General features: G+C 36.0%; 1 pseudogene; it reads right to left on the reverse strand.

The window, feature by feature from the left end:
• Positions 1–17,315: 17,315 nt before the first annotated feature.
• LOC121100937 lies at positions 17,316–18,311 on the reverse strand (annotated as a pseudogene).
• Positions 18,312–25,742: the final 7,431 nt, after the last annotated feature.

The raw sequence follows: 25,742 nt of genomic DNA on the forward strand, positions 1-25,742 counted from the left end.
ATCATAAGACAAATGACCAAAATTAATAAATATGGCTGCTCTGAGCCAGTAGTTAGCCCAGGAATCCAGGAGAGTCATCCCAACAGGTGAGAGGTGATTCAGAGACAACATTCCAAACTCAGCTTCTATCATACCTCACTAAAACCCTTAGTTCCTCCTCCACAGTATCCTTTCAAATTTCTAGCATATTCAGTTAGTATATTAATAATTGGGGTGCTTGGCTGGCTCAGTTGGTAGAACATGTGACTCGATCTCGGGGTTGTAAATTCAAGCTCCACATTAGGTGTACAGATTACTTAAAAATAAAATCTTAACATAATAGTAATAATAATAATAATAATAATAATATATAATAATTTTGTTTTAAAATAAAGCAGGAGATGACCTATATGAAAATACTTCAAAAAGAAAGAAAAGGGAAATGACACAAGGTATATATCATATACATAATAGGCTATATACCATGAAGTAGTAAAAGTGTGAGCAAATTTTTCTATGAATTTTTAAAGATATAACTTCTTCGTAAAATGACAGAAAATATATATGAGTTATGCAAAGAAATAAATGACAGAAAATATGAAGTGATGAAAAATAAATTGGAGAAATTCAAGAAATACAGGATGCCTCATTTTATTGCACTTTGTTTTATTGTACTTTTCAGAAACTGTATTTTTCACAAATTGAAGTTTTGTGGCAACCTTGCCTGGATCAAGTCTCTTAGTGCCATTTTTCTAACAGTATTTGCTTACTTCATGTCTCTATGTCACATTTTGGTATGCTCACAATACTTGAAACTTTTTCATTATTATTATGTTCATTAAGGAGATCTCTGATCAGTTATCTTTGCTCTTACAACTGTAATTGTTTTGGGTATCACAAACCACACCCATAAAAGACAGCAAATTTAATGAATAAATGTGTATGTTCTCACTGTTCCACCAACTGGCTATTCCCCATCTCTCATCCTCTCCTTGGACCTCCCTATTCCTTGAGACACAATATTGAATTAGGCCAATTGATTACCTTACAATATCCTCTAAGTGTTCAAATAAAGGGAAGAGTCACATGTCTCTCACATGTGACTCACAAGCAGCAAGTCCTGATGTAGAAGCTGCCGCAAGTATCCAGAAGAGCTAGCTAAGATAATGAGGATGGCTACACTAAACAACAAAAAACAGTCTTCCCTGAAAGAAGATACCATCTAGGATTTTCATAGCTAGAGAGAAGAAGTCTGTGTCTGGCTTCAAAGGAGAGACTCTCTTGTTAGGGCCTAATGCAGCTGGTGACTTGAAGTTGAAGCCACTGTTCATTTACCATTCTAAAAATCCTAGGGCCCTCAAGAATTATGCTAAATCTACTCTGCTTGTGCTCTATAATAGATCAACAAACCTTGGAGGACAGCACATTTGTTTACAACATGATTTACTAAATATTTTAACCCCATGGTTGAGACCTACTGCCCAGAAAAAGATTCCTTTCAAAATATAACCACTCGCTGACAATGCACCTGTTCACCAAGAACTCTGATGGAGATGTACGACAGAATGTTTTCATCCATTCTGCAGCCAATGCATCAATGAGTAATTCTGACTTTCAAGTCATATTACTCAAGAAATACATTTCATAAGGCTATAGCTGCCATAAATAGTGATTTCTCTGATGAATCTGGGCAAAGTCAACTGAAAACCTTCTGGAAAGGATCCACCATTCTAGGTGCCATTAAGAATATTCATGACTCATGGGAAGAGGTCAAAAACATCAACATGAACAAGACTTTGGAAGAAGCTGACTCCAACTCTCATGGATGACTTTGAGGAGGCTTCCATGGAGAAAGTAACTGCAGATGTGGTGGAAAGAGCAACAGAACCAGAATTATGTATGGAGTCTGAAGATGTGACTGAATTGCCACAATCCTGTGATAAAATTTTAATAGATGAGGAGTTGCTTCCTAGAGATGACCAAAGAAAATCGTTTCTTGAGATGGAAACTACTCCTGGTGAAGATACTGTGAGGACTGTTAAAATGGCAACAAAAGATTTAGAATATTCTACAAACTTAGTTGATAAAGCAGTGAGAGTTTGAGAGGTCTGACTCTAATTTTGAAAGAAGTTGTACTGTAGATAAAATGCTATCAAACAGCATCACATGCTACAGAGAAATTATTCATGAAATGAAGAGTCAATGGTTGTAGCAAACTTCATTTCATCTTACTGTAAGAAATTGCCACAGCAACCCCAGCCTTCATTGACCACCACCCTGATCAGTCAGCAGCCATCAATATCGAGGTAAGACCCTCCACTGGCAAAAAGATTATGACTCATTAAAAGCTCAGATGATGGTTAGTATTATTTAGCAAAAAAGTATTTTTTAATCGAAGTATGGCTTTTTAGATGGGATTTTAGATAGTTTAAGATGGCTTTTTTAGATGTAATGTATTGTACACTTAATAGGCTATATATAGCTTAAACATAACTTTTATATGCACCAGGAAATCAAAAAATTCATTTGACCCACTTAATTGCAAAATTTGCTTTACTAAGGCAGTCTAAACCTACAATATCTCAGAGGAGATAAAAAAAAAAATCAAAGAGCTTAAAAGAGTTAGAAAAAATATAGATTAAAATAAAATCTAAGAAACGAAAAATTAATGTTCCTTAAGAATTCATTATACTTGGTAAAGAAAAAAATTCAAAAGAAAACTTTTCTGAAATGAAAGAAGCATTGAAACTACAGTCTAAAGAGACTGTCATGACCCAGGGGGGATAAAATGTTATTGCATGGGCCACATCAAGGCCAATCCAGTTGAAAGTCCCAGATTCCACGTCCACAAAATAAACAGCCTACAAAATAATGAAAACAAACAACAAACAAAAACCTTAGGAAATAGAGTTCCCATGAGGTCTTATTAAAGAAAACCATTAAAGAATAAACTTCACTAATCAAAAGTGAGTAGAGATAACATACTGAATTATAAAGCCTGATATTAAACAATTCTGGGGATTATGATTAAAGAACAGAATACAAATGTTACAAACCATGACAATATTAAAGAATAGTTATCTTAGTAAAAAAAAATTTAAAAAACACATTTCTACTGAAAAACTCTGGTTTCTTCACTTTCACAGTGGGAGAGAATCTACAAATCATTTTAAGGGTAATTAAGTATTATATTAAAGTATAAAGGTAATGATTAGAAGAACTAAGAATACTAGAATCAAAATTGAGTGAAGGGAGAAAGGGAAGTGGGGTAAAAGGGTTAAAGTATAATAATTTCTTTCTGTCTCATAGTCAATGGATACTGTCTTTGGAGGTAACACAAAATTAAAGAATTATAAACAGTGAATAATTAAAATGATCTATAATCCTTCAATATTATTAACCCATTCACACACAAAAGAAAACAACATATACAGAAATCTTAATGAAAGGATTAAATGGATGCATAAAATGTATTCATTCATTTATTCTACTAATATTTATTGAGCACTCATATGCCAGTATTGTGCCGAGTGCCAGTGATGTAGAGCTCCTGAATCTTGGAGTTTTACAGAACAGTGCGGGAGGTATATATTAATCAAACAATCACACAAACATTAAAATTGCAACCATAAAAATTACTCTGCAAAAGAGTGACTATCACATTAATAGAAGAATTTGATGTAAACAGGAAAATCAGGGGAGGTTTCCCTGAGGAAGTGACACTGGGAACTAAGATCCGAAGGTAAACAGAAGTTAACTAGGAGTGGAGGAAAAAGGATTCCCTGCAGACGGAACAATTTGTGCTCCCCCTTGAGGCCAGAGGTGCATTGGGAGTTGTGTCTGGAACCACAATGCCAAGAAAATGAGGTGAACATTATACAGGATATGACTGAATTCAGTAATGAGAGATCGCTCCTAAGAGAATGAAAAAGAAGATTTTAAAGCAGAAGGGTGATTTGACCAGACCTGACATTTATGAATATTACTCTCGGTACAGTGTACAGATTGGATTTGAAGGAGTTCAGACTGGATGCAGGTGAGCCACTTAGAAAGCAATATTCCTGTCAAGGCAAAAAATGTTATTTAGACTAGGATAAGAGTTTGGGAAGTAGGTAGATTTGCCCTATATTTAGGAGAGACAATCAACAGGGCTTGATGACAGGTTTAGCTGGAGATGCACTCACTTTAACTAATGCTTCAAGTTTAAGAATTACTCAACTCCAATAGGATCTCCAATCCAATGATCCTACCAATATTTTTACTGTCCCTTACTCCCTTGATGTTTTACCTCTCTCCTTTCCCAGCTTAAATTCCATGGCCAATTTTCTTGCTCCCTTTTATTTTGTTGTATTCACTTAGCCAAACCTGCTGAAACAGCACTGACTGCTGTTTCTCCTACTTCTACCTATTGAATGAAAGGGTCTATTGTAGCTACCCTGTGGAAGTCTTGCCATTGTATGTATTACATGGGGACAGAGAACTAATAACTTATTTTCGGATCAAGAAGAATCATACTCCAACAGCTGTATCTAAAGAACCATACCTGGGGAATATCATGGGAACTTGATTTAAAAGGCAAGATCTTGGACTTTCAGCTAAGGCCATAAAGAGACGAGATTTGGGGGCTCTTGGGAAGAGGTGGGTATTTTGTACATGGGAGGGACTTACAGTTCAAGCCAGAGAGCAGATGGTGGTAGCTGTTCTATGACAGGAACATAATCGATTCCTTCCCATCCACCCTGAATACACACACCACTCCCCCATCAAGAGACAAGATCTATTCCCTCCCTCCTTTTGATCCTGAGCTGACCTCAGTTATTTGATTAACAGAATGAAGCATAAGTGATTCTAGATGTGGGATTTCAGGGTCATAAGATAAATGCGAGTTTAACTTTTATAAAAGAAACTGCCAAATGGTCTTGCAAAGTAGGTGTACATTTTACGTTACCATCAGTTATGCATGACGGTTCCAGTGTTCCACAACCTCAAGAGCCCTTGAAATTGTCAGGTTTTCTTTCCTATTCTTTTTCTTCTTTCTTTCTTTTTTCTTTCTATTTATGTATTCATTTATTTCCATTAATAACTAACAGTGCTGAGCATCTTTTCATGTGTTTGGTATCCACATATTTTCTTTGGGAAAGTATCTGTTCAAATCTTTTGCTAATTTAAATGGGATCATTTTTTTTCTTAGTATTGAGAACTCTTCATAAATTTAAAATACAAGTCATTTCTCAGATATATAATTGCAAATATTCTTCCCCCATTATGTGGCTTGTCACTTCATTAGCAGAGTAGAAATTTTTAATTTTGATTAAGTACAATATATCAATTGTTTGTTTTATGTTTTTGGTGTCATATCTTAGAAATCTTTACTAAGCTAAGGTCACAAAACTTTTCCAATATTTTCTTCTAGAAGTTTCATAGTTTTAGATTGTACATTTAGATCTACAATCCACTGTGGGTTAATTTTGTGTAAGATGTAAGGAATGGGTTGAGGTTCAATGTTTGCAGGTAAATGTTTGTCTCAGCACAATATGTTGAAAAGACTACTTGTCCTCCACTTAATTGTGTTTGTACACTTGTGGGTCTATTCCCTGAGTCATTTTTCTGTTATACTGATCCACATGTATTTTGTAAAATTCAACATGACTTTTTTAAAATTGTTTTTGGCTGTTCTGGTTCCTTTGCATTTCCATACAAATTTTAGAATCAGTCTGTTGATATCTTCAAAAATTTGATGGTATTTTCACCATGGTTTTGTTGACTCTGTGGATGAGTATGGAAAGAACCGACATATTAACAATATTAAGTGTTCCAATTTATGATTTGTTTATACATTTTATTTCATCAGTTTTATAATTATAGAAGTGTATATATTGTTATATTCATACCTATGTGTTTCATGTTTATAAGTGTTATCATGAACAGCATATTTAAATTTTTTATTTCTAACCATATATTTCTAGTACATAGAAATACAACTGAATTTATATATTGACTTGAAGCCTGTGGCCTTCACTTATCATTTTTTGGAGCTTGTTTTATAGATTCTTTAGAATTTACTTTATAGAAAGCCATGTCTTTAGCACATGGAGGCAGTTTTTTATTTCTTCCTTTTAAAAATACAGGTCTCTTCTTTCTCTTGCCTTTTTCTCTGGCTGGGACTTCTAATGTAATGATAGTCATGAGAATGTCCATCTTTGCCTTGCTCTCAATCTTAGGATGAAAGCATTCAGTCTTTTATCAGTTTAATGTTACCCTTATTGGTGCCTTTAATCAGATTAAGGAAATCCCCTTCTATTTTTGTTTGCTGAGAGTTTTTATCATGAATGGATATTTAATTTTGTCAAATGTTTTCTCTGCATCCATTAAGACAATCATGTGGTCTTACTTCTTTAGTCTCTAAATTGACAATTAAGTGTTGAGCCAGCCTTTCATGCCTTGGGTAAACCCTAATTAGTTATGATGTATTTATCCTTTTATACATGTGTGATTTTAATTTTCTAATAGTTTTTGAGCATTTTTGTGTCTGTGCACATGGTGGATATTGGTCTATAGTTTCTTTTCTTGTAATGTATTTGTACAGTTTTGATATCGGAATAATGTTGATCCCATATATTGAGTTGCAAAGTGTTTCCTCCTTTAGTATTTTCTGAAAAAAAAGATTGTGTAAATGGATATTATATCTTTCCTAAATATCTGATAGAATTCACCAGTGAAATCATCTGGATCTAGAGTTCTCTTAATGGAAGGTTTTTAACTAGAAATTCCATTTCCTTAACTAATATAAGACTATTCAACTTATTTACTTCTTGTTCAACTTGAGTATTTCATGTCTTTCAAAAATCAAGACATTTAAGTTGTTAAAATTATGGGAATAACTACTTGTATTATCTCACTATTATCCTTTTGATGTGTCTAGAGTACACACTGAGGCCATAACTTTCATTTCTGATAATAATAATTTAGTCTTCTCTTTTTTCTTGATTAGTCTGGTTAGAGAGTTTCCACTTTTATTGGTATTTTCCAAAAATCTTTTGGTTTCAATGTTATTACTTTATAGATCTATTTTCTTTTTTATTTAAATTCAATTAATTAACATATAGTGTATGATTAGTTTCAGATCTTTCTATTTTCAATTCTTTTTCTATCATTACTTTTTCTTTTCTTCTGCTTATCTGTATTTAATTTAATCTTGTTCTATTTTCTTATGGTGAAATATTAGAGTACTGGTTTAATAACTTCCTTATAGTCTAATATTAGTATTTTTATAAAATTTTCCTTAAGCATTGCTGTAACTGCATTCCAGAAATTTTGATGTTGAGTGCTTTTCCGGAGTAGGAAACTAGTTTTGTCTGACCCCAGGAATTCAGTTTGACAGCTATCAAATCATTCTGAACAGCTATGAACTCAACCAGAGAATTAGAAAAGAATTGTTGTTCTACAAATAAAAAAGTGATGACTTTTTGCAAGGTAGGAGGTGCAAAGAAGTGATCCAAGGTGATACATGGGAAGATAAACCTAGCACGGGAGGGAGCCTCCGTAACGTGGCTACTGGAAAGTGATACAGCAGCTGAACGCAAAACTGGAACTTTTAGAAGTCTACTCCAGTGAGGGACAACCCTGCCTGACAGGCATTCAGGTGGAGAAGCAGGTTGGAATCCTAGGTGGGACAGAGTGGGTTCAGGATCCATGGGACCACAGAAAAAATGGGGGTGCCTGAGTGCATCAGAGTTCCCAGGCATCAGATAGGGGAAGCTGGCTGCAATCAGCAAGCCCCAGAATGGGCTTTCAGCCCAGTGTTGCCATAAATCACAAACTGCGGCACAGGTCAGGTGACTGCTCTCCAAGCAGGGGCCCAACAAATGGCAGAACCATGGCGAGACCCCCTTTCTCCCCCAGGATGAGCGGTGCAGGTGCATGCAGCAGGAGCCTGCAGCATTTGGACTTGAAGTAGGGTCATGTGTCTGGGATTGAAATGCTTGGTCATAGGTTGGGTGAGCACGGAGTGCAGACGGAGTCCAGGGAGACAGGAGTGATCCACTGCTTTTCCCTGAGGATGCACTGAGGAATAGGTGGGGGGTAGGGGGTGAGAGCTTTCAGTGCCAGGGCTAAAGATTGGGAGGCTGCCATTTTCATTTTCATCCTCCAAAGCAGTGTGGAAAGCCTTCAGGGAACAAATTCCGCAGAGAGCAATCCAGAGCCCCTTACTTAGCCTGGCCCCCTGAGCAAAGACACCCGAGAATCAGCAAAACAGGACCCTCCCTCATAAGATCAACAAGAATATCCAGCTAAGACCAAGTTTATGGATCACACAGAACTGCAAAACTCCAGGGGTAGGGGAAAATAGTATATAGAATTAATGGGAATTTTTTCCATGATTCTTTAGCCTTTCAATTTAATTTTTTTTCTCTTTCCTTTTCAACCAATTTCTTATTTTAATCAACTCTTTCAGTCTTTTCCAATTTTCATTTTTATAGTTACATACTATCTTTTCATTGTATTTAATTTTATTTTTGTATGTATTTGAGTTTTTCTTTCTCTACAATTTTGGTATGCAGTTTCTTCTAACAGAACAAAATACAAACAGATTCTAGTGTATTGCTCTGTTCTCCTCTGATTATATTCTATCTTTTTTAAAAGTTTTTATTATTTATTTATTTATTTATTTTTAAAGATTTTATTTATTTATTTGACAGGGAGAGACACAGCCAGCGAGAGAGGGAACACAAGCAGGGGGAGTGGGAGAGGAAGAAGCAGACTCCCAGCAGAGCAGGGAGCCCAATGTGGGGCTCGATCCCAGGACCCTGGGATCACGCTCTGGACCGAAGGCAGATACTTAATGACTGAGCCACCCAGGCGCCCCTAAAAGTTTTTTTTTAAATATTCATCTTTATAGCTACATTCTATCCTTTCAATGTATTTAATTGCATTTTTGTATATATATAAGTTTTTCATTCTTTATAATTTTGGGATGTAGTTTCTTCTAACAAATGGACCAAAATACACACAGGATATAGTATATTGCTCTGTTCTGTTCATCTGTCTGTTGATATTCTTTTTTTTTTTTTTGGTCTTTTAATATTCATTTTTCCAATTACACTCTATCCTTTCACTGTATATAATTTTATTTTTCTACATATATGTTTTTCTTTCTTTACAATTTTGGGATCTAGTTTTCTAAAAAACAGATCAAAATACACACAAGGCCCAGTGTACTGCTCCGTTCTGTTCACCTGTTTCATTATATTCTTTTTTTCTTAAATTTTTTTTTTCAGGTTCAGGCCTCTTCTGATTTATTTAATGTATATTGCTCTGGGGTCATTGTTGCAATTTTAGTATTTTGTTCTCTTGTTCATCTATTCTTCTCTGGATGGAATGACAAGATGGAAAAACTCACAGCAAAAAAGAGAACAAGAGGCATTACTGACTGCCAGGGACCTAATCAGTATGAATATACGTAAGATGTCAGAACAAGAGTTCAGAATAATGTATACAGAAAAGCTTGGCTTGAAAAAGCATAGATGACACTATAGAATCCCTTTATGGAGAAATAAAAGAACTAAAATCTAATCAAGTCAAATCAAAAAGGCTACTAATGACAGGCAATCAAAAACGGAGGCTCTAAATGCTAAGATAAATGAGCCAGGAGAGAGAATTAGTGATATAGAAAAAAAAAATGATGGAGAATAAAGAAGCTGAGAAAAAGAGAGAGAAATAACTACTGGATAATGAGGAGAGATATCAAGAGATAAATGATACCATAAAGCAAAACAATATTAGAATAATTGGGATTCCAGAAGAAAAGTAGAGAGAGAGGGGCAGAAGGTATACTGGAGCAAACTATAGCAGAGAACTTCCCCAATCTGGGGAAGGAAACAGGCATTCAAGTCCAGGAGGCACAGGTAACATCCCTTAAAATCAAAAATATAGGGCAACATCTCGACATAGTGAAGCTTTCAAATCTCAGAGACAAAGAGAAAATCCTGAAAGCAGCTCAGTGGACAAGAGGTTTATAACATACAAGGGCAGAAACATTATACTGGCAGCAGACCAATCCATACAGACCTGGCAGGCCAGAAAGGACTAGCATGATATATTCCAGGTGCTAAATGAGAAAAACATGCAGCCAAGAATACTTTATCAAGCAAGGCTGTCATTCAAAATAGAAGGCAAGATACAGAGCTTCCAGGACAAATAAAAACTAAAAGAATTTGTGATTACCAAACCAGCCCTACAAGAAATATTAAAAGGGGTCCTATAAGCAAAGAGATAGCCCAAAAGTAACATAGACCAGAAAGGAACAGAGGCAATGTACAGAAACAGTGACTGTACAGGTAATACAATGAAACTAAATTCATAGCTTTCAATAGTTACTCTGAATGCAAATGGGCTAAATGCCCCAATCAAAAGGCACAGGGTATCAGACTGAATAAAAAAGCAAGACCCACTGATATGCTGTCATTTTAAACCCAAAGACACCTCCACATTTAAAGTGAGGAGATGGAAAACCATTTATCATGCTAATAGACATCAAAAGAGCTGGAACAAACAAACCTAAAATTTGTATGGAACCAGAAAAGACCCTGAATAGCCAAAGGAACATTGAAAAGGAAAACCTAAGCTGGTAGTATCACAATCCCAGACTTAAAGCTCCATTACAAAGCTGTAATCATCAAGACAGTATGGTACTGGTACAAAAACAGACACATAGATCAATGGAACAGAGTAAAGACCCCAGAAATGGACCCTCAACTCTGTGGTCAACTAATCTTCAACAAAGCAGGAAAGAATATCTAATGGAAAAAAGACAGTCTCTTCAACAAATGGTGTTGGGAAAATTGGACCATTTCCTCACACCATACATAGAAATAGACTCAAATGGATAAAAGACCTAAATGTGAGACAGGAATCCATCAAAATTCTAGAGGAGAACACAGGCAGCAACCTCTTTGACCTCAGCTTCAGCAACTTCTTGCTAGACATATCTCCAAAAGCAAAGGAAACAAAAGCAAAAATGAACTATTGGGACTTCATCAAGATAAAAAGCTTTTGCACAGCAAAGGAAACAGTTGAAAAAACCAAAAGACAACCTACAGAATGGGAGAAGATATCTGCAAATGTCTTATCAGATAAAGGGCTAGTACCCAAGATCTATAAAGAACTTATCAAACTCAACACCCCAAAAAACAAAAAATCCAGTCAAGAAATGGGCAGAAGACATGAACAGACATTTCTTCAAAGAAGACATACAAATGGCTAACAGACACATAAATAAATGCTCAACATCACTTGGCATCGGGGAAATACAAATCAAAGCCAAAATGAGATAGCCTCCCACACCAGTCAGGACAGCTAAAATTAATAAGTCAGTAAATGACAGATGTTGGCGAGGATGCGGAGAAAATCCTCTTACACTGCTGGTGGGAATGCGAGCTGGTATAGCCACTATAGAAAAGAGTATGGAGGTTACTCAGGGAGTTAAAAATCGATTCCCTATGACCCAGCAATTGCACTACTACATATCTACTCAGAGGATACAAACATAGTGATCCAAAGGGGCACCTGCACCCCAATGTTTATAGCAGCAATGTCCAAACCAACAATGTTTATAGTAGCAACAACAGCCAAACTATGGAAAGAGCCCAGATGTCGATCAATAGATGAATGAATACACACACACACACACAATGGAATACTACTCAGCTGTCAAAAAATTGAAATCTTGGCATTTGCAAGGACATGGATGGAACTAGAGGGTATTATGCTAAGCAAAATAAGTCAATCAGAGAAAGACAATTATCATACAATTTCACTCATATGTGGTATTTAAGAAACAAAACAGAATAGCATAGGGGAAAGGAGGGAAACATAAAATAAGATGAAATCAGAGAGGGAGACAAACCATAGGAGACTCTTAACTAAAGGAAACAAACTGAAGGTTGCTGGAGGGAAAATGGGTGGGGGGGATGAGGTAACTGGGTGATGGGCATTAAGGTGTGCACATGATGTAATGAGCACTGGGTGTTATATGCAACTGATGTGTTATATGAAACTAAACTCTACCTCTGAAACTAATAATACACTATGTGTGCATTAATTGAATTTAAATAAAATAAAAGATAAAATAAATATAGAACAAACACTGTAACAAGAGACAAAAAAGGGCATTATATAATCAAAAAGGGAACAATCCAACAAGAAGATATAACAATTATAAACATTCACACACCCAACACAGGAGCACCCAAATATATAAAACAATAACAAACCTAAAGGAACTAATTAATAATAATACAATAATAGGAGGTGACTTTAACAACCCACTTGCATCAACGGACATATCATATAAACAGAAAATCAACAAGGAAACTATGGCTTTGAATGACACCCTGAACCAGATGGGCTTAACAGATATACTCAGAATATTCTATCCTAATGCAGCAGAATACATTCTTTTCAAGTGCATGTGGAACATTCTCCAGAATAGATCAGACATTGAGTCCCAAAACAGACTTTGACAAATACAAAACACTTAAATCATACATTACACCTTTTCTGATGACACTATAAAACTTACTTGAAATCAACCACAACAAAAAAACCTGGAAAGACCCTATGTACCTGAATAACATGCCACTAAACAATTACTGAATCAACCAGGAAATAAAAGGAGAAATAAAAAAAATACATGGAAACAAGTGAAAATGAAAACACAATGGCCCAAAACCTTTGGGATGCAGCCAAGTCCTGAGGGAAGTAAATAGCAATTACAGGCCTACTTCGAAAATCAAGAAAAATCTCAAATAAACAACAAAACCTTACACCTAAAGGAGTTACAAAAAGAACAACAAATGAAGCCTAAAGTCAGCAGAGGGAAGGAAATAATAAAGACTAGAGCAGAAATAAATGATATAAAAACTAAAAAAAAAAAAAACTAATTCAATGAAATCAGGACTAATTCTTTGAAATAATAAATAAAATTGATAAACCTCTAGCCAGACTTATCAAAAAGAAAAGATAAAGGACCCAAATAAATAAAATCATAAATGAGAGAAAAATAATAACCAACACCACAGATATACAAACAATTGTAAGAGAATATTGTGAAAAATTGTATATGACCAAAATGGACAATCTGGAAGAAACAGGTAAATTCTTAGAAATATATAACCTACCAAAACTGAAACAGGAAGAAATAGAAAATTTGAAGAGATCAATAACCAGCAAAGAAACTGAATCAGTAATCAAAAAACCCTCAACAAACAAAAGTCCAGGATCAAATGCTTCCACAGGCAAATTCTATCAAACATTTAAAGATGAGTTAATACCTAGTCTTCTCAAAGTATTCCAGAAAACATAAAAGGAAGGAAAACATCCAGATTCATTCTATGAGGCCAGCATTACCCTGACACCAAACCAGATAAAGACACCACTTAAAAAGAGAACTACAGGCTAATATCCCTGATGAACACAGATGCAGAAATTCTCAATAACAGACTAACAAACTGAATCCAACAATACATTAAAAATTCATTCACCACAACCCAGGGGAATTTATTCCTGGGTTGCAAGTGTGGTTCAATATTCTTAAATCAATATGATACACTACATTAATAAAAGAAAGGATAAGAACCATTTGATCATTTCAATAGATATGGAAAAATCATTTGACCAAGTAAAATATTCATTCATGATAAAAAAAAACCTCCACAAGTAGTCTTTGAAGGAACATACCTCAACATAATAAAAGCCATGTATGAAAAACCCACAGCTATTATCATCCTCAACAGGGAAAAAACTCAGAGTTTTTCCTCTACAGTCAGAAACAAACAGGGATGTCCATTCTCACCACTCTTATTTAACATAGTACTGGAAGTCCTAGCCACAGCAATAAGACAATAAAATTAAATAAGAGCATCCAAAGTAGCAAGGAAGAAGTAAAGCTTTTGCTATTTGTAGATGGCAGGATACCATATATAGAAAACCTGAAAGATTCTACCAATAAAGGTGCTAGAACAGATAAATAAATTCACTAATGTCACAGGATACAAAATCAACATACAGAAATCTGTTGCATATCCATACACCAATAATGAAGCAGGAGAAAGGGAAATTAAGGACTCAATCCTATTTACCATTGCACCAAAAACCTAACCAACGAGGTGAAAGACCTATACTCTGAAAACTATAAAACACTGATAAAGAAATTTAAGACAACAGAAAGAAATGGAAAGTCATTCCATGCTCATGGATTGAAAGAACAAATATTGCCAAAATGTCTATACTACCCAAATCAATCTACACATTTAATGTAACCCCAATCAAAATGCCACCAACATTTTCCACAGAGCTAGAACAAACAATCCTAAAATTTATATGGAACCACAAAAGACCCCAAGCACTAAAAGCAATCTTGAAAAAGAAAAGGAAAATTGCAGGCATCACAATTCTGGACTTCAAGTTATATTACAAAACAGTATGGTACTGACACAAAAATAGACACATGGATCAATAGAACAGAAGAGAAAACCCAGAAATGAACCCACAACTTTATGGTCAATTAATCTTCAGCAAAGCAGGAAAAAATATCCTATGGGAAAGTCTCTTCAATAAATGAGAAGAACTTTTGGGGAAAATTTGACAGCTGTATGCTAATGAATGAAACTGGACCAATTTCTTATACCATACACAAAATAAATTCAAAATGGATGAAAGACCTACATTTGAGACAGGAATCCATAAAAATCCTAGAGGAGAACACAGGCAGCAACTTCTTTGACATTGTCCATGGCAACTTCTTTCTAGATATGTCTTCTGAGGCAAGGGAAACAAAACATAAAATAAACTATTGGGATGTAATCAAGATAAAAATCTTCATTAGAGAGAAGGAAACAATCAAGAAAACTAAGACAACCTATGGAATGGGAGAAGATATTTGCAAATGACATATCCAATAAAGGGTTAGTATCCAAAATCTATAAAGAACTTACCAGACTCAACACCCAGAAAACAAATAATCCAGTTAAAAAAATGGGAAGAAGACATGAATAGACATTCTTCCAAAGAAGACATACAGATGGCTAAGAGACACATGAAAAGATGCTCAACATCACTGATCATCAAGGAAATGCAAATAAAAACTACAATGAGATACCACCTCACACTTGTCAGAATGGCTAAAATCAACAACACAAGCAGCAACTTGGTGAGGATGCAGAGAAAGGGGAATCCTTTTGCACTGTTGGTGGGATTGCAAACTGGTACAGCCACTTTGGAAAACAGGATGGAGTTTCCTCAAAAAGTTAAAAATAGAACTAGCCTACAATCCAGCAATTGCACTACCAGGTATTTATCCAAAGAATACAAAAACACTAATTCGAAGGGATACATGAACCCCGATGTTTATAGCAGCATTATTACAATAGCCAAGCTATGAAAGTAGCCCAAGTGACCATGGACTAATGAATAAGTAATGAAGAAGTGGTGTATATATATATAATGGAATATTACTCAGCCATAAAAAGAATGCAATCTTGCCATTTGCAATGACATGGAAGGAACTAGAAAGTATTATACTAAGTGAAATAAGTCAGAGAAAGACAAATACCATATTATTTCACTTTTAATTATATAGAACAAACTGATGGTAACCAGAATGGGGGTGGGGGGTATGGATAAAACAGGTGAGGGGATTAAACAGTGCACTTTTGATGAGCAGTGGGTGTTGTATGGAAGTGCTGAATCACTATAATGTACACCTGAAGCTAATATTACAGTGTATGTTAACTAACTGGAATTTAAATAAACTTTTTAAAAACTCAATAAAATAAAATGAGAATAAACAAACAAAGAACATAATCAGATCTGCAAATACAGAAAACAAATCGATGGTTTTCCAGAGAGGAGGGGAGTGAAGGCTGGGGAAAATGAGTGAATGTGAGTAGAAGACACAGAATTCTAGTCACAGAGTAAATAAATCAAGGGAATAAAAGGCACCACATTGGTAATATACTCAGTGGTATCATAACAACACTGTATGGTGATGGTAGCTAGTAGCTACACTTATGGTGTGCATAGCATAACATATACAGAAGTTGAATTGCTGTGCTACATACCTGAAACTAATGTAACATTATCTGTCAACTACACTCAAATAAAATTTTTTAAAAATTTTAATTAAAATAAAATAAATTTATATATATAAATTTATATGTATATATAAAATTTATATATATATATATATATATAAAATCTTCTAGGCCATCCATTTTAGGGTGGTTTCATGAATTCCTAGAAACAATGCCAGATATAGAGTAAGCACAACTCCATATATTAGTAAGCCAAAAAAAAATTTTTTAGAGAACAAAAAAATAAAGAATGAATTACTGGTTCATGAATGTGCATATGTATGTGATCAAAAGAAAATCAGAAGGTGTCATTGGTTTATGCTTTTCAAAATTCTTCCCAGAAAGGGTTACCTCACCAATAGAAAAAATATTGAGTGATCGTGAGGCAATTATCTAAGAAAAAGATTATCAAAGAAAGGGGTGAAGGGAGAACACAATGAAGCAGGAGAGATCAGTACTCCTCTAGTCTGAAATCAGATTGTTTTTAATTATTTGAAGAACAATCTGAACACAAAATTTTCCTGCTGAACAAGATAACTATGTCCTCCAAATCATAAAGCAAAAGTTAGCTTGTAATAGACCTGAAGAACCTGGATTAAATGGGGCGCCTGGGTGGCTCAGATGGTTAAGCCTCTGCCTTTATCTCAGGTCATGATCTCCAGGTGCTGGGATCAAGCCCCACATCGGGCTCCCAGCTCAGCAGGGAGTCGGCTTCTCCCTCTGCCATTCCCTCTCCTTGCGCTCTCTCTGCCTCATTGTCTCTCTCAAATGAATAAATAAAATCTGTAAAAAAAAAAAAAAAAAGAACCTAAATTAGATATGAATATTTCCCAACTCACCAAAGGAATAAGAAAAAGATCCATTATTGATAAAAGTGGAGATTATCAATTGTAAGTAAATAATTAGCATGTCGGATACATCGAAGAGAAAATTATAAGAAAGTATGTAGATAAATTGAATAATGATAAACTGAAAAATTGAGGCAAAGAAATTATTAAAAGTAGCACATATATGTGCAACCCCATATGAATCAACGTAAGTTTTCAATTAAGGTTTTATTTGTCTAAGTCTTCATGATTCTAAGGAAAGAGGAGCATTCTTAAAGGGTGTGGAACACAAATCAATTGCAGAATCACTAAAGAAGCCAATTCTAAAATTTCAGATACAAGCTACATGATGATCACGATAAAAATCTTACAGCATTTTTTACAAAATCTTTCTAAAAATCACTAATGGCCTGAAAGCTCTTTTCATTGCTGTCTTCATCTCTTTATTCCTGAATGTGTAGATGACTGGATTTAAAAAAGGAGTGAGAACTGCATCAGAGAGAGCAAGAAATTTGTCCATCCGTGAACTGGGATGTGGCCATGTATAGATAAACATGGTTGGACCAAAGAAAAAAAATACCACAGTGATGTGAGCTGACAAAGTGGAGAGGGCCTTGGACGAACCACCTAAGGAATGTTTCCAAACAGTAAACAGGATGAAGATGTAGGAGATGAGGAGTATGAAGAAAGAGCCAACACAAAGGAACCCACTGTTGACTAGTGCCCATGAACTGCAATCTGTAAGTATCTGTACAGGCCAGTCTGAGGAGATGAGAAAGGTCACAGTAAAAGCTGTCCAATACATTAGGACCACAGAAGGGTAAATTAACAATAAATGCTAGTTGGAACAGTGAGTGAATAATGCCAAGAGCCCAAGCAGCAGCCAGAAACAAAACACACATTCGTGGGCTCATAATGGTCAAGTAGTGGAGAGGCTTACAAATGGCAACATATCTGTCAAAGGCCGTGGTGATGAGTAGCACCATCTCCACGCTACCGATGACATGGATCGAAGAAGATCTGGGCAATGCAGCCTCCAAAGGAAATAACTTTGTGCTTTCTGAAAGGATCATAAATCATCTTGGGTGAGGTGGCAGAGCAGGCCCCCAAGTCAGTGAAAGAGAGACTAGACTGGCCAGTAGGAAGTACATGGGGGAATGTGAGGATCGATGGTCACAGAAAACACAATGAGGATGTTTCCAGTCATGCTTGCCACATAGAGCACACAGGAGAACACCAGGAGGAGAAGCTGGATCTCCCATGAATGAGTGAGTCCCAGAAACACAAACTCAGACACACTGAGTGATTCCTTCCGTCCGTGGATCCAGCCAACTGGGCTGCCACTGAAATCATGAGAACTAACAATGTGAGGAAGAAATTATGATTATCAGGAATTATAGTGGTATTAATTATTTATGTTGCATTACAAATGAGAATTACCTGGTAATCCAATTCTTCAGACTTCATAAGTAATAATGATAATGGTGACAATGATGATGACATAAGCACAACTCAGGAGATCATATTATAATTGGAACTATCAGGAAAACCTCTCATTGCCTAAAATTAATAGGAGAATTTGGCAAGAAGAAAAGCTTCACAGGTGCCTATAACAAGAAACAGAATATATAAGCAAGAAGGTATATTTGCTCATGAAAGACAAAGAGATAGTACGTGAAAATAAAATTTAATTACGCACAAAGGGAAATTATAGTTTTACAAGTTATATCTGACTCTACTTTCCTATATCAACACATTTCATCTCCCTTTTATGATCATTTTCAATTTCTTCTCTCTGTACAGTTTACATTCAGGGAGTAGGATTGTGGGGAAACTGATTAATCAATGGATCACCATTTAGGAGTGAAAGTTTTCTGAAACATGAGATAGGAATGAATTAAGGAGAAACACACTGTAGAACAGGACACAGATTGAGATTAGGGGCAATGAAACTGAGGAATAAGAAAACACCAAAACCAAATGAGAGTAGTAAAAGGAGAGGAATGGGCTTTATCAAAGATAGAATTTCATGTTTTTATTTCATCACATCAGATCAGGTTCACTGCTTTCCTGAATCTTCCCATTTTTTCTATTGTGGTAAAAACAATACAGCATTAAAATTTACCATCTAAATCCTGCATAAGTGTACAGTTCAGTATTATTAAGTATATTTGTCTGTGGTGGAAAAGATCCCTAGAACTTCACCTTGTAAATCTGAAACTCAATCCCATTAAACAATAATTCCTTTCCCCCTACCCTCAGCCCCAGGTAAACACCATTCTACTTTCTGTTTTTATAAATTTGACTACTTTAGGAACCTCATAGAAGTGGAATCAGACAGTATTGATTTATTTTTTACTATCTTATTCCACTTAGCATAATGTCCTCAGATTCATCAACTACATCTTCCCATTTTTTTTAAAAGTACTATCAAAATCATACAGAGATCTCTACTGGCCACTCGACTCAATAAAGTTCCCTCTGGAACCAACACCTGGCCCTGCAAGACTTTTATCAGGACCTAAGATATATACAAGTATTTGGGATTTCGCCCTAGTTTCTGCTAAAGCATGGCCCTATATCACCACAAGGAATGTGAAATACACCTGAAACAGCTTCTATTTGTCCACACATATAAAATGCTTATGGCCAGCACTTGGAAACATTAAAATATTACATTTTTCTTCATCAGTGATTCAGCCATCCACTCCCTTTTTCTGCTCGGTAGTATCTCCATCTTTTTAAAGTATTCGGTACTTTATTGTAACTTGCTCTGATATTTGACATCATCGTACTCAATGTGTCTGAAATCCATGCAGGTATATGGTTATCTCCAAGATCATTTGTACTTTTAAGCTTTAGCCCATTTTGAAATGAAAAGAATGTCAAACTTCAGTAATATTATAGGAGGGCACCAGAGTTATCACCTTGGCTTGATCACATGCAGATACTAAAGGGTTGGTAGCTGGGGTACCTGGCTGGCTCAGTTGGTAGAGCATGTAACTCTTGATCTCAGGGTTCTAAGCTCAAGCCCCCAGTGGGTGTAGAGATTACTTAAAAATAAATCTTTAAAAAACAAGGGGTTAGTGACTTTTAAGTTTTGGCTATGTTTTGTATTTGGGAGGAGAAGGAATGAAAGTGGTGGAGAAGATTCCATTGCTTTGTCCAAATACCCACCATAATGAATTCCCCAGTAGAGGGTAAGCCCTGAAAACAGCTGATGAAATTTTATTCCTTTAGAAGGTGCTGGAATGTAATACAGGCTTACTGACATTTCTTCTCCTTTTGCAGACCCAGCTCCAGGAATTTGAAGAATCTTCTCAAAAAATAAAAAATACAGTTGATATTGTCATCTATCCTAAAACATATCTCTACCCCAAAACTTAAAAAAGCGCTCACTATGATCTGACCCCAATTCTAGCTCGCCAATACTCAGCTGAGTCTCTCCATATGCAACTGAATCAAATGATTTTGCTGTCACCTCCTGAGTCTACAGTCCATAGTCTCAAGACACACGCTTTCTATAGCCTGAAGCTCTTCAGTCAGAAATCTCTGAGCCTGGGCTGGAGAAAAAGGAACCACCTGTGTTGTCATTGTGTGAGAGACAGATGGGAGGAAGAGGACTGGTGGGATAAATATGCATGGGTTACTGATGAAACATAGAGACTTCTGTGTGGAAAGCATACTCACCCAGTGAAATCATACCAATATTTCTATCTAAGAGACAGCCTGTTCCAGACTGACCATTACACAGATGAAAAGCCTGAGATTCAAAAATGTAAACTGAATTGCTTATAGTTACATAAGTGCCAGAACAGGGACCAGAGCCTAGGTCTCTGGATTCTTGATCCAGAAACTACTGTTCCTGTGAAATATAACCTAAGAAAGAAGAGTAAAATATCATAATTAAAAATGTGATTTTCTGAGGTAAAACTGACACCAAATACAGCATTTATACAAACCACCTATTATTTGCACAAATTATTTTGCATGACAATAATAACTACATACAACAATAACGTGACCAATTAAATGTTAGAAGTAAATGGTATACAGAAATGAAATCTTTTGAAAGACAAATACCATGTGATGTCATTCATATGTGGAATTTAAGAAACACAACAGATGAACATAGGGGAAAAGGGAAGAAAAAAAAAGAGAGATGGAGGCAAACCATAAGAGACTCCTAACTGTCTATAGAGAACAAACTGAGGGTTGCTGGAGGGGAGGTGGGTGGGGGGATGGGATAAATGGGTGATGGGCATTAAGGAGGGCACTTGTAGTGATGAGCACTGGGTGTTACGTGTAAGTGATGAATCACTCAATTCTATACCTGAAACCAATATTACACTACATGTTAACTAGCTAGAATTTAAATAAAAACTTGAAACAAACAAACAAACAAACAAGAAATGACATCATTTATTGCTGCCACACTTCGAGTGCTCACTCTTCTCATTTTAGTGCTCATTCGGAAGAACCCAACAGCAGTACAATATTGAAAGAAGTTCGTTTATCACATCATCATTTCTGCCTCTCTATAGTTGGCTGTTCTCAAAAGTCAAATAATGTTCCCAATTATTTTTATAAAGATTTCCTTGAGAGTTCCAGTACATAATGGTCAGGGTTTGTTTTTGGTTTTGGTTTCTAACTTCTATAAGTCACAAACTCAATAAACCCATCAGAAAGACATAAATTACACATGTGATAGCTACAACATAAGGTAGCATACAATACATGCCATACAAACAGTAGAGAAAATTATTTGCTGAATGTGTGAGGAAAAAAAAGAAAGAAATTCAAAGGAAGGACCAGTATTATCCAGTAAAGTCAAGGATTTCAGGAAGAGAATGGAATGTAACGTGTCCCTTTTATTTTTTTAAGATTTTATTATTTATTTGAGAGACAGCAAGAAGGGGGAGGGAGGGAGAGGGACTCCTCACTGAGTACAAGCCTGACACAGGCCTGGATCCCACAAACCCAAGATCACAACCTGAGCCGAAACTGAAAGTCCAACCTTAAACTGCCTGAGCCACCCAGGTGCCCCATGCTGTGTCCTTTTAAATATGAGGGGGAAACACCTTAATCTGTAAACTGTAGTCTTTTGCTATTAACCATAATACCTTAAAAGTTTTATTTGTATTGCCCTAAGTTACTAAGTGTTAAAGTCCGTAAATATTTCCAGAATGAAACATTGGTTAATAACCACTCCACACTCAGGAACCAGTGACTCTGACACTGTTTCTCTGCCATCTTTGAAATAGATTCCACACACACAGAAGAATATTTATCTCTTATATCAAAACTGATAATAACCATAACTAATGGTCTCTATTCAGAGGCACCCCATCCTCTAAAACATATACCTTGCTTGGGGATGAGGAAACTTTTCTCTGCAAACCTACACCTAACACTGAATTTCATGAAGCTTTGCAATAATCTGAGAGGTAGAAAGAAATAGGGAAGAGAGGAAGTAGAAAGCAATATGAAAAGAGAGAAAGACACAAGGAAAAGAGAAAATAGAAAAGACACATACTGAGGTGCCTGGGTGGCTCAGCTGGTTAAGTTTATGACCCTTGATCTCAGCTCAGGTCTTGATCTCAGGGTCATGAGTTCAAGCCCCATGTTGGGCCCCACACTGGATGTGGAGACAACTTAAAAAATATAGATAGATGATAGATAGATAGATAGATAGATAGATAGATAGATAGATAGATGAGAGATAGATAGATACACACACACATACTATGATAATGAAAGGAAGAGAGAGAAAATAAACCGTACAGGGACAGAGGGGGAAAGTTCAGAAGAGTTCAGATAAAATTAAACATAAAGATCCCATTTCCACCTCTGAATAAGTGATTCAATCTGAAAAGGCAAACTCCTTCAGTTCCTGCCCAGCAGGCTCACAATTTCCTGTGACTATCGCATATGATAATGAATGGAAAGACTGCTTTTTATAATGCAGTGCAAATGGAAATTACCCTGAAGTTATAACTACTACTCTAACTTGAGAAGGCCACAATAGAGCTGTGAATAGCTTGGGCTCTGAAGTCTATGAAGCCTGTTTTTGAATCCAGACTCCACTACAACTTGCTATATGAGCATGGGAAAGGTACTTAACCTCTCCGAGCCTCAGTTTCCTCATTTGTAAAAGGAGATAACAACACCTCCCTTGCAGGGCATGGTGGGACCTACGTGATATGATGATATACATAATATGTACCTAATGCAGGACCTACCACATTGTAAGGGCACAATGAGTGGTACCTAGTAAGTAGTCAGGACCAGCTAGCTGTATGTCCCCGTTCTGAGTTCCAAGTGTTATTTTTTTTTTTAATTTTGAATCCATTATTCTGAGATAATTAAGAAGAACCAGTTTCAGTTTAGGTTTTCATGTCTATGCTGGTGTCCAATAGCTTGAAAAGTTTCATTAGGACATTCCCTGTAGGATAATTTTGCTCCAAAGTGGAGACACTGCTCAGGGCTTGATTTGTGAGAAGTTTTTGTCCTGACGAATAATAAGAAGGGCTGTGCCATTTCCACAACCTCCCTACAGCCAAAGTCGTGGATAAATTCTCAAAAAAAAAAAAAAAAAAGCCTTTCTTGACCACCTCAAATAATACTGGTCATTTGCCCCTGCACGGGGTGGGGTGCTTCCAAAGATGTGCTCATCCAGAAAAAAATTTGATTAAACTTACCTAAAAAGAGGAGGAAACCCACAAATACCTATCTTTCAGGAAATAACTTGCTCCCTAACTCCCATTTTTTTCAAGATTCATTTAGCATCTTTAGCTATAACTGTTACTAACTCTGTACAAATGGAAAACACAAAGAGAATTTATGCATGTCAAAAAATCAGTTATGGATGCAGATGGTAACTTAGACCAATGTAGTCCTAGTTCTGTTTTTTCTATTCTACTGTGCCTTATTTAATTATTTTACTAATTAAAATATATTTACTCAGCATCTGTTTTTGTTAGTTGCTTGGTAAGACAATGCCTATCTCACATCTTTTTTTTTTTTTGGTTTATTACATTTTATTTTATTTTTTTTTATTTTTTTATTATATTATGATGTAAAGTTCAATGATTCATTAGTTGCGTATAACACCCAGTGCACCATGAAATACGTGCCCTCCTTACTACCTATCACCAGCCTATCCCATTCCCTATCTCACATCTTAAGTCAGTATCAACAAACACAGTAAGATGAATGCCACAGACTTAGTTATACCTGAGTAAAGTGGAAGGAGAAAGCCACAGCTGTAGTGATCAGAAAGACAAGATGGAAAATGTGGCATTGAGCAGCACTTTTATAAACAGTAATATTATAATACACAAAGAGAGTCTGAAGAATCATTTCAAGCAGAGAGCACAATATAGAAATGACAGTTAAGTTCAAGTTACTCTAAGACAATGGTAAAGACTGCAGGTTGCCCAGAGAATGGAAAATGTTTAAGAGAACAGTGGAAAATAAGATGAGAAGGAAAGTTGAGACTAGTTTTATCTGACCTCAGGCTCTAACTTCAGATGGTGGAGTACTGAGTACTGTTAATAAATAAAGGGGAATAAAGACTTAGAGCAAGGAATTAATGGATGAGACCAGTGGTGGAGGAAGATGATTCATTTGCCAATGTGACAGACAGGCTGGAAGGAAAGGCCAAACAAGAAAAGAAGCCCAATTAAGAGACTGCTATAAGAGAGTGGATCTGACTTGAGAAAATCTTCATCACATCACCAAAACCATCTCTACCCTTACACTGGAGAAACCTTTGTTCTCTGATTTTCTTACCATTCTTATCCCCCTCACCTACCTGTTGTGCCAAGGGAACTAAGAGATCAGCATCACTGAAGATTCAGAGTCAGTGCATCAGACCTTATTCAGGATCACTACAGACGCACACCAATAGCTTTATAAAAACAGTGTCACAGTAAGAGTGAAAGCTAATCACGGCCCCAGAGGGCAGTGACCAAGTGATGCTGCAGAGATCTGGGACTGCCAGACTGAGATCAATTGACCTGGGGAATTATCACCTATGATCATTTTGGTTTTCCCAGTGTAGCTAAGCAGAGAGGCTATTAATGAGAAGAAATAAGAGTTTGTAGTTTTCTGACAAAGAGACTCTTTGCCCTATTCTAGAACTATTTGGAATCTTTATTTTACTGTGACTGAATATGCATTCACAGAAAGATATAAACTGGATTTTTGCATTTTTAATCATTTTATGATCATTTCAATAGTACATATTTCATCTTAGGTATGTGAAAATACAGAAAAGTATTTTTAAAAATCTTGAGGACAGAATATATTGAGTTTTTTTAAAAAGAAAATATTTTCAAATGTGAAAATAAAGTGATTTTAGAAATCAATCCTTTTGCATATTATTTTATTGAACCCTTATTTTTTTAAAATTTTTTATTATGTTATGTTAGTCACCATACAGTACATCATTAGTTTTTGATGTAGTGATCCATGATTCATTGTTTGCGTATAACACCCAGTGCTCCATGCAATACGTGTCCTCCTTAATACCCATCACCAGCCTACCCCAATCCTCCATCCTCCTCCCTTCTGAAACCCTCAGTTTGTTTCCCGGAGCCCATAGTCTCTTGTGGTTCATTCCCCCTTGTTTACCCTTCATTCTTCCCTTCCTTCGCCTACCAATCTCCCTGCTATTTCTTATGTTCCACAAATGAGTGAAACCATGTGATAATTGTCTTTCTCTGCTTGACTTATTTCACTTAGCATTATCTCCTCCAGTCCTGTCCATGAACCCTTAGAACAGCATAGTCAAGTAAGCACT

This window comes from Ursus maritimus, unplaced genomic scaffold (assembly GCF_017311325.1).
Source record: "Ursus maritimus isolate PB19 unplaced genomic scaffold, ASM1731132v1 scaffold_59, whole genome shotgun sequence".
Taxonomy (NCBI): Eukaryota; Metazoa; Chordata; class Mammalia; order Carnivora; family Ursidae; genus Ursus; species Ursus maritimus.